The sequence below is a fragment of the Cetorhinus maximus genome, unplaced genomic scaffold (genome assembly GCF_964194155.1).
Source record: "Cetorhinus maximus unplaced genomic scaffold, sCetMax3.hap1.1 HAP1_SCAFFOLD_52, whole genome shotgun sequence".
Taxonomy (NCBI): domain Eukaryota; kingdom Metazoa; phylum Chordata; class Chondrichthyes; order Lamniformes; family Cetorhinidae; genus Cetorhinus; species Cetorhinus maximus.
In genome coordinates this window covers 649,047-661,430 of record NW_027596102.1, presented here as the reverse complement: position 1 = coordinate 661,430, position 12,384 = coordinate 649,047, and positions in this window count along the sequence as shown.

Here is a 12,384-nt window from a genome sequence, read left to right as displayed (position 1 = left end):
GCAGCTTGAATTCTGTACTCACCACTCCACCGGCTTTAGCAGCATCAAATTGTGTGAATCCTTTTAAACTGGCTTTTGATGCTAGTGAATAATGGAACAGTTTTACCACAGGGCGACGGAACGGGAATTGAACGACGAGTCTGAACGGTTACTGGAAATATTTTCTTTTTACCAGGTTAAATACTCAGAAGTGAGAAGGATAATCTAAATATAGTGCTGGCTGCACAACATGTTGAAGTCTACTCATCCAACAATTCTGCAGAAATTATTATTTTATAACGACCAGAATCCATTATCCTTCCTAGAAGCTGATACTATTTTGGTGGATTTTAAGGGCCCTCAATTACAACTTAAAACTCAGCCATGTCTCTGGAAGTTACAATATAACAGTAGATGCTTTATCAAGAGCAAACATGGAGGATGAAGAACGCCTTGATTAAAGTGGACTTGTATAGAATATGATTCTAATGGAAAAGACTTGTTTATTTGCTGTAAGTACATTGTTACAGCTATAGTAAAAGCTGGAAGATAAGATATATTTATTAATTAGAGGAGATGCTAACAAGAAATGAAAATTCCTCTTAAAGTTACCCTTTCAATTCTTATTGTTTTTGCGGGGTAAGTGATGGGAACTAGATGTAATTTTAGGCAAGCTACAATAGTATTTTGAATGTGGAGCACGGGTATGTTTTCAGTTTGGGATTTTGTGACATTCAGCGGGCCAGCCTGGGGCACTGCTTGATGCGTACATTTTAATGAATGCTTTACGAATCTTGAAATGAAGAGATTGGCTCCCAAAGTTGTTTGTGATTTAGGCAAGTTAAAATTAAAACAAGAAGTAGGAAATAAAACTGCATTCTTGACTCTCAAGTGGTGATCAGGGGGAGATGCACAGATACATAAAGAGAAGGAGCCTATCACCTTGTAGTTTCAGTTGGTATCAGAGTGCCAACGAGTCAAGACCCGAGGAAAAGGCCTCAGTCTCTCTCCAACTTGGCATGATGCCAGATTGTTAAGAAACTCGTGGATAATTCTCTAACGCTAAAGGAGAGGTGAATATAGATTGAGCGTTCTGGATGTCTCAAGGGAGATACCAATTGTGCAAATGCTTCCAGTGAATGTTCAGAAGACCACTGGAAAATCAATTCTTTACCAATGATCTAGCGTTATCCTTGGTCCAGAAATAATGGTGCCTGGTCGCTGGGGTCCTGGGTTTATAAGGGCATTAGTAGGATGAAAGGGGCAGCGTGAGTTTTTGCCACTTATTTCGTGGTCTCCGTAATGAAAACTTACCAAACGTTTGTTTGCCTGCTGTATTATGATCATGATGAATTATAAATTTTTTGCGAGTCTTGCAAAGCCATATCAGACTCCTGTGAACCTGTTTCATTAAGGGACCCCACGCTTTAAAAATAAATGATTTCTTAAAATAGGCCATCAATCCAGGTTCCATTCTGCTTTGTAATCGGCGTTTATAAACAACGTGGAACACTTACAACCCTCCTGTCCTCGGATATCACTCCAAGGAACATTTACATGTCATGGTCAGTCAAACTTCTATTCGCAGCCTTCCTTCCCTTAGCGACCCATATACATCCCGTCCAGGCCAGGAAAATGTTCTACCATGTTGTGATACAAAAATTGTTGGATAGCAACGCGTTAACTGAACCGGTTTGTTCAGTCTCCGGAATTAATTTCAATCTCCCTGCATCCTAATTGTGTCACAGGAGGCTTTCACTCTGCTATTTATACGGGGCTCATTTCAAAGTGCTCTTCCCTAATGTCAGGGGGAAGGTCGCATTCGGCACTCGCAAAAATCAAAAACTTCTGCGAGGGGGAGAGAAAATACCAGAAATTGAGGATAACAGATTGGAACGTGACAACAATGAATCAGAATCTTAGAACAAAATCTTGGAATTTTACAAAAATGGACAGGAGTTTATCCTCCGGGCTTTACTATCTTTCTCAAGATCGGATATCATTAGCTGATAGGATCGAGGGTGTAATTGCGGTAATTCAAGTGGGTTACTTTCCCATCCTGGCTCTTTTTGGTGTCACCGGTAAGAACCTACATGCAACAATCTGTTCTTTAAACCAGATTGACTGCATTACTGTTACTGTCTTTTACATTTCAGGAAGATGGAAGTAATTTGCTACTTTTCCCGTTTTATTGATCGTTCCCTATCCAGTCGCTACACCCAGCTACCGCGCCACTATCTAAGCCTGAACCATAGTGTCTTCGACCGCCACGCTCCATTTGGCCCTCAGCTGAATTCTGAGCCCATACCCTTTCCATCCTTAAGCCTGTCTTCTACCAGCTCTTTAACCTGGCCCACTATCCGCGCTGCATCAGCACAACACCCGAATGGTTCCTCAGCTGTGCATTTGTCAAAACCAGACTCCGCTATTAAAATGTTAATCTGGCCAGACAATTGCAGTTACAAATCTTCTTTAAACATACCCCGTAGAAAACTCTGATTTCTGTAAATTAACCCTTGCCAACTCTCATTCCACCATTATCCCTGCGCTCAAGGGCCAACAAAGCTTCCAGGTCTTTCAGCTCGTCAATTTCAATATTCCAGATCCTGTGATTTGATCACGCTTTAATCTCACTTCTCCAATCAATGCCATGTCCAGAAACTCACACATGGTGCTCCATGTTGTGCAGTGGTTTTCAGCATGTTTGACATGCCTTTAAAACACTGTGTGTACCTGTCCACCGAAAGCCCCAGCTAAATGTTTGTTAAACAACACACGGCACCCTCTCCAGTTTAATTGAAACGGGCCAGACATCTAACTGTCAGCTGAAGGGCTATTGACCGACTTCTGTTATTGCGAAGTCCATTGAGGTGCTGTAGATGGTTTTCAGGGTGTTGTGCTGTAAGGGGCTGCATACATTGAGAGAGGAAATAGGATTTATAGGCCCAACCTTGGAAGAGGTTTTGGGGCTGTACTCACAGTGCATCTGGACCTGTACGATGACTGGTGAAAGGATAGGAGTGAAGAAGGAAGGGAACGCCTGTTAACATTTGCGGGGGGAGGGGGGTTGCCCTGCCCTTAGCACCCCTGGATTGTCAGCAACACTTTACAAACCTACACGTAAAACATCTGCAGAGACGGATTTAACTCTGACAGACCAATGAGGTTTTACAGACCCGTGTCACCTCCTTTAGCAGGTCTGGGGCCGCACACCAGGGTGAGGGATGTGCTGCCTTTGGAAATTAAGTTTACAGGGTCATTGAAACCTCGATCGATTCGGAAGATTCCAGGCAGGGGCAGGTGATATATTCATTATCTCCCAATATTTGGTCTAACTGTGTATTCACTAGCTGACAGAGAACATCTATGCTGTGTGACACGTTTGTACTGTTGCTCACTCAACGGTGAGAAGCAGAATGATGGGTCCCATAGTTTCCCAGGGCAGAGGGATTCCCGATGGCGTACGTGATTCTGCCGTGTCCCCATTAGAACGAAAGAGTTAAAGGCTCTCAAAGAATTCTCACGGCATTGATGTGCAGTTGATGTATGTCTATGCACTGTACATCATGTTGGTAAATATCCAATGTCCTGACAAGAGCCACAATAGCTTCATTATGAAGCACTCGGACGGTTCCAACATCTTCGTAGCTCCATAGGGAACCACCCAGTAGCTTTTCGGAGTTTGTGGCTGCCCCGTCGGTGCGTGGATCAAAATAAAACACACCTTCGCCATTCCCAACCTCCAACCAAGCAGGAGAACATAACATCTCAATCCAAGAGCAATGGAGTCGCATCGAGCATTGTTGATAAGAATGCCAAAGTGGAAAAGAAAAGCTTCTGCTTCCTCAGCCGTTCGGAGTGTTCCCTCCAGCACACGCTGGAGCAGGTGGTCATTTTCATAGTGTTCTGCTGCATCCTTCATATCATCACCATCATAAGGACACAGGCATTGTCACCAGGAATCCGGAGGACAATACAGGAGAAGAGGAGATTGCAGTAAGACATGTCCTGGATGCCTTCGCCTTTGACAGGTTGTCTACATGTGCCCGCTAAGAATCCAGTTTGCACATAGCTTCCTTTTCTGAAGTTGTTCACAACGTAAATTTTATTGTTTGGACAATGGAAATCCAACATCTAATCAAAGGACAGGGAGACTCTTGCTGATAAAAGGTACACTTCAAAATAACATTCGTTTAGAGACATTTTTGAAGATTTCAGTCATTAAAAGAGGCAGATAGGCTTTACATGTTAGTACATTTATTCAATACAGAGTCTCCACCACACTGTTGACTAAAAGCCAGATATTTACAAACTCCATTTGTCTTCAACCACCGAGGAACGAACACTTCAGTCCTGCAACGTTTTCAACCAACACATTAAGCATTGTAAGGAATGACCTGTTCCTGTTCTACACTCGTAATAATTTAAGCATGTGCTACATTTAAACAAATCATCATGTTTTGGGTGAGGGTTTATGAGTGTCTGTGGGGTCGTTATGATTTGCATTTCGTATTTTGTAAGAAACGGATGTTTATCCTTTCATTTGAATTGATAATTCGCAAGAAAGCTCGCTTCGGAATTCTTATAATAACATCTGTGGACGGAGGAAACAGTCCCTCGCATAACTGCATAGCGTTCCTGTCAGGAGATATGTTGAGAACCAGAATAAATTACCCCATTTCTCTTCTTTGCACTTAACGCAATCATCACCTCTGGCTCCTCTCACTCAAACGCGTCTCCCCTCGCACTCATGAGTTCCACCATCACCCATGGGTACCTCCAGTAATTTGCACTCTCACCGGCCACTCCATGAGCCTCTATCACCGCTAAGTGTACCTATTATCCCCCGATTCCTCCTTCGCTCCTTTGTCTCCCAAAATGTCCCGCTCACCTGCAACTCTCATCTCCACACTATTCACACCTCCTTCTTTTAACCATTTAATGTATCCTGCCTCCCACTGTATCACAGACATTGATTATATCTTCTTTCAGGACCATTCATTTCAATACAACGGAGGATGCTGTAAGACATCACCATCGCATATCAATCATGCTGGCAACTTTGGTACCAGAGTGATATATCGTTTTAACGTGTATTACCTTTCTTTGCAGTGAACCTAGTCACGATTGTGATCCTCAGGCGCAGGAGGTGTGGCCTCTCCAATTGTGTTACCCGTTACCTGGTGGCCATGGCAGTGGCTGATCTACTGGTCATTATCCTGGACCTGATACTGAGGCATATTCCAATTATGTTTGATAGGTATTTCTTTTTCCTGAAATCAATCAACGTGTGTAATATCCACGCCGTCCTGCTTTATGCAGCCACTGACTGTTCTGTGTGGTTCACTGTCACTTTTACCTTCGATCGATTTGTGGCCATTTGTTGCCCGAAGCTGAAAACTAAATATTGCAGTGAGAAAACGGCAGCTGCGATTCTGGGAACCGTGATGGCACTGAGCTGTTCAAAGAACATTTTCTGGTATTTTTTGCTCACAGGTCAGTACTGGCTGGTAAATTTCCCCTGGTTCTGTGGTAACACAGACGAGGTTCTGCTCTCTCCTGTCTGGGTAACAATCGAGTTCACCCATCACATTCTAACACCTTGTGTCCCATTTGTGCTCATCCTGCTCATCAATATTTTGACCGTCGAGTACATTTTATTGACCAGCAGGGCCCGCAGGAGACTCCGGCCTCACAGGAGTGGGGAGAGCCCCAAGGACCCAGAGGTGGACAATCGAAAGAAATCGATCATATTACTGTTTTATATTTCAGCCAATTTCATCGTTTTATGGGCAATGTTAATGTTTTTTTCCATATGGAGCCGAATGTATGAATTAGGCTATAATTCTCTGTATCTACATTTTTTTTGTTCTGGAATTGGGCTTCATGCTGCAGCTCTTTAGTTGCTGCACAAACACTTGGATTTATGCTGTGACACAGACTAAGTTCAGGGAGCAGTTGTGGAAAATGTTGAAATATCCCTTCACTTAAATTCTTTAATTAGTTCAATGATTTGAAGAGCTGAATCACTGGCATTTCTAGGACATTATTTCACATTTGCAGCATGGGACATGTGTCTGTCACTGGGCAGAATTAATCAATGCGAACTTCCTTAATTTTAACATTTGCCTTAACGTTTCCAGCGTATGGGTCTGGGAGATGGGGTGGGGCTGTCGGGGAGGGGAAGTGTGTTAAGTATCCGGCAGGATTGAATTACTAGAAGTTTCCTAAATTCTCTCATGAATTTAACGTTCCCAGCTGGATCGGGGGAGTGGGGTTTGATGGGTGTGCGTAGTGTGATCAAGGGTTCCTTATCAACGGAACCGAATCACCCAGCGCTTCCAATATTATCTCATTTCATTGCTCAGTTTGAAAGCAGGAAAATTTCTCTCACTGGCGGAACAAAGACAACATGATTTTCCAGAAGTAAAGCATTTTCCCTTATTTACAGCTGTGGGGGTGGGGTGGTGGTGTTTGGGGGGGGGCGGGGGTGGGGGGGGCGGGGGGTGAGGGTGCTGCTTGGGGGGGCAGGGGGTGGGTTTGGTTGCGGGGGCGAATGGAGGTCGAGAATGTTCACTCACTGACCAACTTCTCCCATCCCTTTGGAGGAATGCAAAGCCCATTGTCCACCATCCCTCTCACAGGAAGGGCAGGAAACACAGCTCCAGCCATTTCCACAATTCCATTGCCCACAAGATATGTCCATTATCCTTCTCTCTTGCACTGATTGAACAGAAAACTAAACCACTGATAGCCTACTTCCAAAATAGCCTGTGCAACGGTCCACTGCTTCTCAGTGATTGGACACGAATACTCCATCCAACACGTGATTGGAAATCAAAATGGAATGGCAGAGTTTGACGTGGTGCGGTCTTGTCAGGGGAGGTGCGGTCACAGCGTAGAATTAGGGTAACCAACAAGGAAGTAAGATAACAAAGTGAAAGTGAGGTATCATAGGAAATCAGTGCATGGGCAGCAGACCAGCTCCCACTGGATGCTATTGTTTATAAAGGAAGTGGGATTCAATTCAGCTGCAGAAAGGCGGGGGCGTTGCAGTGGATTTGGGATGTGTGTGTGGGGCCAGACGGCACAACCGGATCTCGATCTCCCTAAAAGAGATGCAGATTGACATATAGAGTGAGAGAGATAAAGAGGCAGGTTGCTTAACAGACAGAGAAAGACTAAGAGGGGTTGAAAAAGAGATAGAAAGAGTGAGAGTGGGGGAGAGAAAAATAGGCTGATAGAGAGAGAGGTGGAGGCATAGTGAGAGATGAACATACTGGGATGGAGAGGGACGGAAAGAGAGAGAGCGAGAAAGAGATACAGAGAGAATTAGAGGCTGGAAGAGAACAACAGTGAGAAAGGGAGAGACGGGCAATAGGAGAGGGAGAGAGGGAGACATTGAGTGACAGGGTGGGGGAGGCGAAAAGGAGATAAGAGAGGGATAGGGTGAGAGAAGGACAGAGAATGAGAGAGAGACAGACAGACAGATGTTGAGAAAGAAAGAAAAAAAATAGATAACAGGAAGGTGAGAGGAAGTGAGAGAGGGAGAGATGGAGACACAGCTAAACAGAAATAATCCCTCGCTGCTGACCCTGTAACAGTGCAGTACTCCCTCCGTTTTGAAATTTGACAGAGCAGCATTATTTCGTACTGACCCATCGACAGTGCAGCGCTCCATCACTGCTGTCCGGCTTTTTCTCTTAGCCTCTCTCTTACTCTCGCCTTCCGTTACCTCTATTTTTATTTTTCTCAAAATCTCTGTCTTTCACCCTCTCTCCCTGTACTTGCCTCACCCTATCCCTCTCTTCAAAACTGCAGCACTCTCTCAGTACTGATCCTTCAACAACGCAGCACTTGACCTGTACCAACCATCCGGCAATTCAGCTCTGCTCCAGCATTGATGCTTCTGACGGTGTCTTGCTCCCTCTGCGCTGACTCTCTGGTGGTGCAGCAATTCCTCAGTACTGAAACACAGATATCGTAGTACGATTCAGTACAGGCAATCCGACAGTGCAGAAATCCATCAGTACTGCATTGGAACGCAATTGAGTTACACTATTCCATATAACAATATTTTGTCAAAAGATTCGTCCCCCAGTCAATGTAATCTGCCAGGAAACTTGAAATGTCAGAAGGTTAACCAGTCTGGAAGTGTCTTAGGAGAAGTCACTAGACTCACTGCATTGAAAAGTAAAGGAAATCCTGACCCCGTGCTGCGATGGTGACGTTAAACATTTCATTCTGCTCGATCAGAGAGCCAGCTGGTAAAATTGGAAAGCAACAGTCGAGCTGAGGGTTTGCTGACAGGCGAGTTGGATTCGATCCCTGTACTCAGTCATTCTAGGACCCTTTTTGACAATGACATTGTCAGGAGAATAACGACACTCAGTCAGACTATTAATCACTGTTACATTGAAATACAGACTGCCACTTTTGAACATCAAGAGAGCTAATCCAATGTATTATGTCCCCTGGCACCGTTTCGCTCCCCTTTGATAATGACCATCACAGGCTAACCAGCTTTTAGAAACCTGGGAGGGAAGGGGGAACCTTATATTCGCGCTTCTGCCGTCCTCTGTGTCGCTTTCTGGTCACCCTGAACGTTCCAACGGTGACTTTTGTGGGGATTTCAGGAGAGGGCAGCCGTGGATTATCCCTGTAAAATTAGATTTGGAACGGTTTCCCTCTGTCAGGATGCAGGGAATGGTGACTGTCTGTCCTTTCAAATCGACTCCAGTCTCCTGATGAGGAATATCCGAGAGTGGTAGCTGTCCTGTTCTTTAAATCAGTTCAAGCATTGAAAATAAATGGACCTATCCGTATTATTGTGCCGTTCTAGTCTGCTAATTCATGTCGATTCTTCCCTGATAAAGGAAGTAGATTTTAGGGTTGAATGGAATTGGGAGCGCCCTATGGACCCGGATATGGAAGAACTTAAAAGTGGGAGACAGACATTTGGAAGAAAGGGGGTGTCCTCCAATCGTTCGGATGTGACTGAACATGTTAACCCAGGATCTGTTCTGCAGCCTCAGCTGCCAGTTCAGTAAAATGCACATAAGTCCCTGATGCAGCAACATGGAGCTTTATATCAAAGATTGCTGATGGTGCTCAGTGAGAGGGTGACTAAATTATCGAGATATGTGTGGATAATTTGGAATTTGCTTTTAAGGATTAAACGGGTTCGCAAATCTTTGAGAATACAGGCAAAGTCTGAGAGAGCGGGAGCCATTCACATACGCCATATCCGTGCCGAATTTATGCGGATGAATTAAAGTTGCTGCACAAACACGTTAATTTATGCGGTGAGTCAGTCCAAGATCAGACAGCAGTTAAAGACCCTGGTGAATTATCGGTTACGCACAGAATTCAGAGACTCAGCCAAATCAGGAGCTCCGCCCGCTGTCTGACAGGCAGCACAGCCAAGATGGAGCTTCACCCAGTCACTCACACAACCACTACCCCAAACCCCCATCTCCACAGCCATTCTATTAATTCACGCACCCCGTTATTGAAAGCCACCTCATCCAATCGGAAAGTTAAACCAGGTGAAACGATTCACTCAGCCTATTAGGTATTGCAGCTGGGGAGTGGACATTTGCTGGTGCTGTTGGTGCGGGTTTAAACTAATTTGGCAATGGGATAGCACACAGAGTGGATGTAAAGCAAGATGTGATTTACAGGCAAGTATAGAATAAAAACCAAGTCAGCGGGAGGACAGGGAGTATATAGTTAAGGTAAGGCCCAAGGGAGCTTGGCAAGGATGGATGGCCCTGATTTTAATGCAAGGAGTCCTGTGAATCGGGCAGATGAATTGAGGGTGTTGATTAACACAGGGAATATTTTACTTTTCCTCCCACAGAGATCTGGTGAAGGAAAGGGCAGGGCTGGCAGCTCAATATTCTGGGTACGGAATCCACAGTCGAGACGAGGCCGGCGTTGGGGGAAGGGAGGCCGGAATAGAGGAGTTGGTATCACAACATTGATCAATGAGTCAATTGCTGCAAAGAGGAAGGATGATACCTTAGAAGGTTCCTCAGATGAGGCCATGAGGTTTGACCTTAAATTCAAAAAGGGGCCAATCACTTTGCCACCCCCAAACAGCCAGAGAGATAGAAAGGCAGACATGTAGGCAAATCACAGAGAAGTGCAACAATTACAGGGTAAAAATAGTGGGAGGTTTGCACTTCCCCCTATGAACTGGGATATACAAATTGTGGAAGGCTTAGAGGGGGCTGAATTTTCAAAATGTACCCAGGGAGTTTTTTTATCCGGAAAATATGAATCCCGCAAGAAATGGAGCGGTGCTGGGCCTAGCATTTGGGAACAAAGCTGGGCGACTGGTAGAGGTTTTACAGGGGAAGAATTTCGCTGATTATGTCCATAATTGAGAATGATTTAAGGTAGATATTGAGAAGGTTAAAACGTACCAGATATAAAGCTCCTGAAATTGGGTGAGGCTGTTTTTAAAAATTTAATACACGATCCTGGCAAAATGGACTGGGAGCATCCAATTGTCCAAAAACCTGCATCAGGGCAGATGGTGTCTTGCAGAAATGAAATAGTCAGAGTGTGGGGACAAAATATTCCAGAGAGCCCTGGATTTCGAGGAATGTAGCGGATTGGATAAGGATACAAATGAAACTCCTTGTGGAAGCCGAGGGCTCGAAACAGCCGAAGTCCTAGAGGAATATGGAAAGTGTGTGTGGTTACTTAAAGAAGGAAATTAGGAGAAGGATGAGGAGGCATTGGAAAACACTGGCAGGTAAAATAAAGTAATGCTAAAAGGCGTTTTATAAGTATATTATGGTCCAGAGGATAACCAGGGAAAGAGCATCGCGCATTAGGGACAAAGTTGGCCATTTGTGTGTGGACTTGGGAGACTTGGATGGGCTTTTAATTGTGCACCTTAAATCTGTATTTAATGTAGAGAAGGGCAGTTTCGTTACAGAAATTAGGATCCTTGACTGTGATGCACTTGAACAATTTAGGATTGAGAGGGAGGAGATATTAGATGTTTTAGCTGACTTTGAAATAGATAAATCCCCAGTCCCAGATAAGATGTTATCCAGGCTGCAGTGCAAGGCAAGGAAGGAGATTGTAGGGTCCCTGACATTAGTTTCAAAATCCAGCCTCGCCACAGGAGAGTCCCAGATGACTAATGGACAGCGAATGGGGTATCATTATACAAATTAGGTGCCGATAATCCAGGGAGCTTTAAACTAGAGAATCTAAAATCAGGGATAGGGAAACTTTCGGAAAAAAATTCTCCGGGAGAGGTTTGAACTCCGCTTGGTGAGGCAAGGATTAATCAGGGATAGTCAGCATTATTAATGTGGATTGCCATTGACCTTTTCCACAGTTAGTCTAAACATTCTGGTTCAGTTAATCTGTACAAGGACTCTTGAAGAATTTTGATCCAGTTTGTACACTTCATTTCCAAGAATGAGGTCCTGCAGTGCCTCACTTCTCTTGGAACTGGAAACACAATGCAGTAGAAATGTTTCCTGAGCATAATTTAGGAACAGCTACTATCCCTGTCTACATTCGAGAAATTAAACTCCCTCATTTTAAACATTCTACAATGTTTGCACCTCACTGTAATTTCCTTGCCAAGTTCTTCCACCACATCCATCCCACTTCTTCGTGACATATAGACCAATAAATGTAATCACATCTATTTTGCTCCGTAGCTCTAGAGAAATAGATTGTGCCCTTGCCCCTTTGGGTTATCCTGTCTCTCCTGCACTGCAACACTCTCTTTAATCATGTCCACCAACCCTCCTCCATTTCTTGCTTAACTAAATTTCTTGAAAAATTTCAATCCAGGAGTATTCCAGACACAGTGCAGACCATCATTCAACCAGGTCTTTGTTGTGCCCAGAAAATCATACATGGACGGAAACCTGCTTGTGTAATTCACCCACCTTAGTTACCACAGCGTGAAAATTAACGCAAAATGACATAGGCCAGAATTAGACTTTAATACTTTCTGTTTAATGTGGCCATACGTATTAATTTTTTATTCCATAATCAAGTGCCATGTATCCCTCACAATATCCTGGAAGCATTGTCATTCATCTACGACATTGTTCCGTGGTTTCCACTTCACAATTCACGTTAGTTCAAACGCTCCCCAGTAGCACAGCTAGAACGCCCACAAGATGCTCTATATAGGTCCAAATATACCCGCCTGTGCTGAACCCTTCTCCTCCAGAGCCAGCCTCAATGACATAAGAATCTAAAGCCCTTTCTCAAGTTCCATCTTCCTCGAAGCACATTCATTTTTTTGATCCTTCTATTACGATACTCCCTTGCTCGTGACACTTGGAGTAATCTAGAGGTTAATATATTTTAGGCCCTGCTTGCGAATTTCCTACCTGGATCCCAAAATGCAGACTGCAT